Source organism: Engystomops pustulosus, unplaced genomic scaffold, assembly GCF_040894005.1.
Source record: "Engystomops pustulosus unplaced genomic scaffold, aEngPut4.maternal MAT_SCAFFOLD_92, whole genome shotgun sequence".
Lineage (NCBI taxonomy): Eukaryota > Metazoa > Chordata > Amphibia > Anura > Leptodactylidae > Engystomops > Engystomops pustulosus.
In genome coordinates, this window is record NW_027284978.1 from 217,501 (window position 1) to 225,878 (window position 8,378).

The following is an 8,378-nucleotide window of genomic DNA, read 5'->3' on the forward strand; positions in this document are numbered from 1 at the left end:
CCCCGGCCAGACTTGGCGGCAAGTCCCGGGGGACGAACAAGCCCATGGAAGTAGGGGCTCAGCGGGAGCAGCCAGTTGGCCTATCCGGCCACATGTCACTGTCCCCCGGCCAGACTTGGCGGCAAGTCCCGGGGAGGAACAAGCCCATGGAAGTAGGAGCTCCTACTTCCAAAGCGATGACGTCAGCGGGAGAAGCCGCTCGGCCTATCCGGCCACATGTCACTGTCCCCCGTCCACACTTGGCTATAGGTCCCGGGGAGGAATAATGCCCATGGAAGTAGGAGCTCCTACTTCCTAAGGGGCAAGTCAGCGGGAGCAGCCACTTGGCCTATCCGGCCAAGTTTCACTGTTCCCCGGCCACACTTGGCTGTAGGTCCCGGAGAGGAATAATGCCCATGGAAGTAAGAGCTCCTACCTCCAAAGGGGCAAGTCAGCGGGAGAAGCCACTTGGCCTATCCGGCCACATGTCACTGTCCCCCGGCCAAGCTTGGCTGTAGGTCCCGGGGAGGAATAATGCCCATGGAAGTAGGAGCTCCTACTTCCAAAGGGGCAAGTCAGCGGAAGAAGCCACTAGTTCTATCCGGCCAAGAGTCACTGTTCCCCGGCCTTACTTGGCAGTAGGTCCCGGGGAGGAATAATGCCCATGGAAGTAGGAGCTCCTACTTCCAAAGGGGCAAGTCAGCGGGAGAAGCCACTTGGCCTATCCGGCCAAGAGTCACTGTTCCCCGGCCACTCTTGGCAGTAGGTCCCGGGGAGGAATAATGCCCATGGAAGTAGGAGCTCCTACTTCCAAAGGGGCAAGTCAGCGGGAGAAGCCACTAGTTCTATCCGGCCAAGAGTCACTGTTCCCCGGCTACACTTGGCAGTAGGTCCCGGGGAGGAATAATGCCCATGGAAGTAGGAGCTACTACCTCCAAAGGGTGAAGACACTTGGCTCTAAGTCCCCGAGAGGTATACTGCCCATGGGAGTAAGAGCTCCTACTTCCAAAGGGGCAAGTCAGCGGGAGAAGCCACTTGGCCTACCCGGCCAAGAGTCACTGTTCCCCGGCCACACTTGGCAGTAGGTCCCGGGGAGGAATAATGCCCATGGAAGTAGGAGCTCCTACTTCCAAAGGGGCAAGTCAGCGGGAGAAGCCACTTGGCCTATCCGGCCACATGTCACTGTCCCCCGGCCACACTTGGCTGTAGGTCCCGGGGTGGAATAATGCCCATGGAAGTAGGAGCGCCTACCTCCAAAGGGTGAAGACACTTGGCTCTAAGTCCCCGAGAGGTATACTGCCCATGGAAGTGAGAGCTCCTACTTCCAAAGGGGCAAGTCAGCGGGAGAAGCCACTTGGCCTATCCGGCCAAGAGTCACTGTTCCCCGGCCACACTTGGCAGTAGGTCCCGGGGAGGAATAATGCCCATGGAAGTAAGAGCTCCTACTTCCATAGGGGCAAGTCAGCGGGAGCAGCCACTTGGCCTATCCGGCCAAGTGTCACTGTTCCCCGGCCACACTTGGCTGTAGGTCCCGGAGAGGAATAATGCCCATGGAAGTAAGAGCTCCTACCTCCAAAGGGTGAAGACACTTGGCTCTAAGTCCCCGAGAGGTATACTGCCCATGGAAGTGAGAGCTCCTACTTCCAAAGGGGCAAGTCAGCGGGAGAAGCCACTTGGCCTATCCGGCCAAGAGTCACTGTTCCCCGGCCACACTTGGCAGTAGGTCCCGGGGAGGAATAATGCCCATGGAAGTAGGAGCTCCTACTTCCAAAGGGGCAAGTCAGCGGGAGAAGCCACTTGGCCTACCCGGCCAAGAGTCACTGTTCCCCGGCCACACTTGGCAGTAGGTCCCGGGGAGGAATAATGCCCATGGAAGTAGGAGCTCCTACTTCCAAAGGGGCAAGTCAGCGGGAGAAGCCACTTGGCCTATCCGGCCACATGTCACTGTCCCCCGGCCACACTTGGCTGTAGGTCCCGGGGAGGAATAATGCCCATGGAAGTAGGAGCGCCTACTTCCAAAGGGGCAAGTCAGCGGGAGCAGCCACTTGGCCTATCCGGCCAAGTGTCACTGTTCCCCGGCCACACTTGGCTGTAGGTCCCGGAGAGGAATAATGCCCATGGAAGTAAGAGCTCCTACCTCCAAAGGGTGAAGACACTTGGCTCTAAGTCCCCGAGAGGTATACTGCCCATGGAAGTGAGAGCTCCTACTTCCAAAGGGGCAAGTCAGCGGGAGAAGCCACTTGGCCTATCCGGCCAAGAGTCACTGTTCCCCGGCCACACTTGGCAGTAGGTCCCGGGGAGGAATAATTCCCATGGAAGTAAGAGCTCCTACTTCCATAGGGGCAAGTCAGCGGGAGAAGCCACTTGGCCTATCCGGCCAAGAGTCACTGTTCCCCGGCCACACTTGGCAGTAGGTCCCGGGGAGGAATAATGCCCATGGAAGTAGGAGCTCCTACTTCCAAAGGGGCAAGTCAGCGGGAGAAGCCACTTGGCCTATCCGGCCACATGTCACTGTCCCCCGGCCACTCTTGGCTGTAGGTCCCGGGGAGGAATAATGCCCATGGAAGTAGGAGCTCCTACTTCCAAAGGGGCAAGTCAGCGGGAGAAGCCACTTGGACTATCCGGCCAAGAGTCACTGTTCCCCGGCCACACTTGGCAGTATGTCCCGGGGAGGAATAATGCCCATGGAAGTGGGAGCTCCTACTTCCAAAGGGGCAAGTCGGCGGGAGAAGCCACTTGGCCTATCCGGCCAAGAGTCACTGTTCCCCGGCCACACTTGGCAGTAGGTCCCGGGGAGGAATAATGCCCATGGAAGTAGGAGCTCCTACTTCCAAAGGGGCAAGTCAGCGGGAGAAGCCACTTGGCCTATCCGGCCAAGAGTCACTGTTCCCCGGCCACTCTTGGCAGTAGGTCCCGGGGAGGAATAATGCCCATGGAAGTAGGAGCTCCTACTTCCAAAGGGGCAAGTCAGCGGGAGAAGCCACTAGTTCTATCCGGCCAAGAGTCACTGTTCCCCGGCTACACTTGGCAGTAGGTCCCGGGGAGGAATAATGCCCATGGAAGTAGGAGCTACTACCTCCAAAGGGTGAAGACACTTGGCTCTAAGTCCCCGAGAGGTATACTGCCCATGGGAGTAAGAGCTCCTACTTCCAAAGGGGCAAGTCAGCGGGAGAAGCCACTTGGCCTACCCGGCCAAGAGTCACTGTTCCCCGGCCACACTTGGCAGTAGGTCCCGGGGAGGAATAATGCCCATGGAAGTAGGAGCTCCTACTTCCAAAGGGGCAAGTCAGCGGGAGAAGCCACTTGGCCTACCCGGCCAAGAGTCACTGTTCCCCGGCCACACTTGGCAGTAGGTCCCGGGGAGGAATAATGCCCATGGAAGTAGGAGCTCCTACTTCCAAAGGGGCAAGTCAGCGGGAGAAGCCACTTGGCCTATCCGGCCAAGAGTCACTGTCCCCCGGCCACACTTGGCTGTAGGTCCCGGGGATGAATAATGCCCATGGAAGTAGGAGCTCCTACTTCCAAAGGGGCAAGTCAGCGGAAGAAGCCACTAGTTCTATCCGGCCAAGAGTCACTGTTCCCCGGCCTTACTTGGCAGTAGGTCCCGGGGAGGAATAATGCCCATGGAAGTAGGAGCTCCTACTTCCAAAGGGGCAAGTCAGCGGGAGAAGCCACTTGGCCTACCCAGGCAAGAGTCACTGTTCCCCGGCCACACTTGGCAGTAGGTCCCGGGGAGGAATAATGCCCATGGAAGTAGGAGCTCCTACTTCCAAAGGGGCAAGTCAGCGGGAGAAGCCACTTGGCCTATCCGGCCAAGAGTCACTGTTCCCCGGCCACACTTGGCAGTAGGTCCCGGGGAGGAATAATGACCATGGAAGTAAGAGCTCCTACTTCCAAAGGGGCAAGTCAGCGGGAGAAGCCACTTGGCCTATCCGGCCAAGAGTCACTGTTCCCCGGCCACACTTGGCAGTAGGTCCCGGGGAGGAATAATGCCCGTGGAAGTAAGAGCTCCTACTTCCATAGGGGCAAGTCAGCGGGAGAAGCCACTTGGCCTATCCGGCCAAGAGTCACTGTTCCCCGGCTACACTTGGCAGTAGGTCCCGGGGAGGAATAATGCCCATGGAAGTAAGAGCTCCTACTTCCAAAGGGGCAAGTCGGCGGGAGAAGCCACTTGGCCTATCCGGCCAAGAGTCACTGTTCCCCGGCCACACTTGGCAGTAGGTCCCGGGGAGGAATAATGCCCATGGAAGTAGGAGCTCCTACTTCCAAAGGGGCAAGTCAGCGGGAGAAGCCACTAGTTCTATCCGGCCAAGAGTCACTGTTCCCCGGCCACACTTGGCAGTAGGTCCCGGGGAGGAATAATGCCCATGGAAGTAGGAGCTACTACCTCCAAAGGGTGAAGACACTTGGCTCTAAGTCCCCGAGAGGTATACTGCCCATGGGAGTAAGAGCTCCTACTTCCAAAGGGGCAAGTCAGCGGGAGAAGCCACTTGGCCTATCCGGCCAAGAGTCACTGTTCCCCGGCCACACTTGGCAGTAGGTCCCGGAGAGGAATAATGCCCATGGAAGTAGGAGCTCCTACTTCCAAAGGGGCAAGTCAGCGGGAGAAGCCACTTGGCCTACCCGGCCAAGAGTCACTGTTCCCCGGCCACACTTGGCAGTAGGTCCCGGGGAGGAATAATGCCCATGGAAGTAGGAGCTCCTACTTCCAAAGGGGCAAGTCAGCGGGAGAAGCCACTTGGCCTATCCGGCCACATGTCACTGTCCCCCGGCCACACTTGGCAGTAGGTCCCGGGGAGGAATAATGCCCATGGAAGTAGGAGCTACTACCTCCAAAGGGTGAAGACACTTGGCTCTAAGTCCTCGAGAGGTATACTGCCCATGGAAGTAAGAGCTCCTACTTCCATAGGGGCAAGTCAGCGGGAGAAGCCACTTGGCCTATCCGGCCACATGTCACTGTCCCCCGGCCAAGCTTGGCTGTAGGTCCCGGGGAGGAATAATGCCCATGGAAGTAGGAGCTCCTACTTCCAAAGGGGCAAGTCAGCGGAAGAAGCCACTAGTTCTATCCGGCCAAGAGTCACTGTTCCCCGGCCACACTTGGCAGTAGGTCCCGGGGAGGAATAATGCCCATGGAAGTAGGAGCTCCTACTTCCAAAGGGGCAAGTCAGCGGGAGAAGCCACTTGGCCTACCCAGGCAAGAGTCACTGTTCCCCGGCCACACTTGGCAGTAGGTCCCGGGGAGGAATAATGCCCATGGAAGTAGGAGCTCCTACTTCCAAAGGGGCAAGTCAGCGGGAGAAGCCACTTGGCCTATCCGGCCAAGAGTCACTGTTCCCCGGCCACACTTGGCAGTAGGTCCCGGGGAGGAATAATGACCATGGAAGTAAGAGCTCCTACTTCCAAAGGGGCAAGTCAGCGGGAGAAGCCACTTGGCCTATCCGGCCAAGAGTCACTGTTCCCCGTCCACACTTGGCAGTAGGTCCCGGGGAGGAATAATGCCCATGGAAGTAAGAGCTCCTACTTCCATAGGGGCAAGTCAGCGGGAGAAGCCACTTGGCCTATCCGGCCAAGAGTCACTGTTCCCCGGCTACACTTGGCAGTAGGTCCCGGGGAGGAATAATGACCATGGAAGTAAGAGCTCCTACTTCCAAAGGGGCAAGTCAGCGGGAGAAGCCACTTGGCCTATCCGGCCAAGAGTCACTGTTCCCCGGCCACACTTGGCAGTAGGTCCCGGGGAGGAATAATGCCCATGGAAGTAAGAGCTCCTACTTCCAAAGGGGCAAGTCAGCGGGAGAAGCCACTTGGCCTATCCGGCCAAGAGTCACTGTTCCCCGGCCACACTTGGCAGTAGGTCCCGGGGAGGAATAATGCCCATGGAAGTAGGAGCTCCTACTTCCAAAGGGGCAAGTCAGCGGGAGAAGCCACTTGGCCTATCCGGCAAAGAGTCACTGTTCCCCGGCTACACTTGGCAGTAGGTCCCGGGGAGGAATAATGACCATGGAAGTAAGAGCTCCTACTTCCAAAGGGGCAAGTCAGCGGGAGAAGCCACTTGGCCTATCCGGCCAAGAGTCACTGTTCCCCGGCCACACTTGGCAGTAGGTCCCGGGGAGGAATAATGCCCATGGAAGTAAGAGCTCCTACTTCCAAAGGGGCAAGTCAGCGGGAGAAGCCACTTGGCCTATCCGGCCAAGAGTCACTGTTCCCCGGCCACACTTGGCAGTAGGTCCCGGGGAGGAATAATGCCCATGGAAGTAGGAGCTCCTACTTCCAAAGGGGCAAGTCAGCGGGAGAAGCCACTTGGCCTACCCGGCCAAGAGTCACTGTTCCCCGGCCACACTTGGCAGTAGGTCCCGGGGAGGAATAATGCCCATGGAAGTAGGAGCTCCTACTTCCAAAGGGGCAAGTCAGCGGGAGAAGCCACTTGGCCTATCCGGCCAAGAGTCACTGTCCCCCGGCCACACTTGGCAGTAGGTCCCGGGGAGGAATAATGCCCATGGAAGTAGGAGCTCCTACTTCCAAAGGGGCAAGTCAGCGGGAGAAGCCACTTCGCCTACCCGGCCAAGTGTCACTGTCCCCCGGCCAGACTTGGCGGCAAGTCCCGGGGAGGAATAATGCCCATGGAAGTAGGAGCTCACTTGGCTCTAAGTCTTCGAGAGGTATAATGCCCATGGAAGTAAGAGCTCCTACTTCCAAAGGGGCAAGTAAGCGGGAGAAGCCACTTCGCCTACCCGGCCAAGTGTCACTGTCCCCCGGCCAGACTTGGCGGCAAGTCCCGGGGAGGAATAATGCCCATGGAAGTAGGAGCTCCTACTTCCAAAGGGGCAAGTCAGCGGGAGAAGCCACTTGGCCTATCCGGCCAAGAGTCACTGTTCCCCGGCCACACTTGGCAGGAGGTCCCGGGGAGGAATAATGCCCATGGAAGTAGGAGCTCCTACTTCCAAAGGGGCAAGTCAGCGGGAGAAGCCACTTGGCCTATCCGGCCAAGAGTCACTGTTCCCCGGCCACACTTGGCAGTAGGTCCCGGGGAGGAATAATGCCCATGGAAGTAGGAGCTCCTACTTCCAAAGGGGCAAGTCAGCGGGAGAAGCCACTTGGCCTAACCGGCCAAGAGTCACTGTTCCCCGGCCACACTTGGCAGTAGGTCCCGGGGAGGAATAATGCCCATGGAAGTAGGAGCTCCTACTTCCAAAGGGGCAAGTCAGCGGGAGAAGCCACTTGGCCTATCCGGCCACATGTCACTGTTCCCCGGCCACACTTGGCAGTAGGTCCCGGGGAGGAATAATGCCCATGGAAGTAGGAGCTCCTACTTCCAAAGGGGCAAGTCAGCGGGAGAAGCCACTAGTTCTATCCGGCCAAGAGTCACTGTTCCCCGGCCACACTTGGCAGTAGGTCCCGGGGAGGAATAATGCCCATGGAAGTAGGAGCTCACTTGGCTCTAAGTCTTCGAGAGGTATAATGCCCATGGAAGTAAGAGCTCCTACTTCCAAAGGGGCAAGTCAGCGGGAGAAGCCACTTCGCCTACCCGGCCAAGTGTCACTGTCCCCCGGCCAGACTTGGCGGCAAGTCCCGGGGAGGAATAATGCCCATGGAAGTAGGAGCTCCTACTTCCAAAGGGGCAAGTCAGCGGGAGAAGCCACTTCGCCTACCCGGCCAAGTGTCACTGTCCCCCGGCCAGACTTGGCGGCAAGTCCCGGGGAGGAATAATGCCCATGGAAGTAGGAGCTCCTCCTTCCAAAGGGGCAAGTCAGCGGGAGAAGCCACTTCGCCTACCCGGCCAAGTGTCACTGTCCCCCGGCCAGACTTGGCGGCAAGTCCCGGGGAGGAATAATGCCCATGGAAGTAGGAGCTCACTTGGCTCTAAGTCTTCGAGAGGTATAATGCCCATGGAAGTAAGAGCTCCTACTTCCAAAGGGGCAAGTCAGCGGGAGAAGCCACTTCGCCTACCCGGCCAAGTGTCACTGTCCCCCGGCCAGACTTGGCGGCAAGTCCCGGGGAGGAATAATGCCCATGGAAGTAGGAGCTCCTACTTCCAAAGGGGCAAGTCAGCGGGAGAAGCCACTTCGCCTACCCGGCCAAGTGTCACTGTCCCCCGGCCAGACTTGGCGGCAAGTCCCGGGGAGGAATAATGCCCATGGAAGTAGGAGCTCCTACTTCCAAAGGGGCAAGTCAGCGGGAGAAGCCACTTCGCCTACCCGGCCAAGTGTCACTGTCCCCCGGCCAGACTTGGCGGCAAGTCCCGGGGAGGAATAATGCCCATGGAAGTAGGAGCTCACTTGGCTCTAAGTCTTCGAGAGGTATAATGCCCATGGAAGTAAGAGCTCCTACTTCCAAAGGGGCAAGTCAGCGGGAGAAGCCACTTCGCCTACCCGGCCAAGTGTCACTGTCCCCCGGCCAGACTT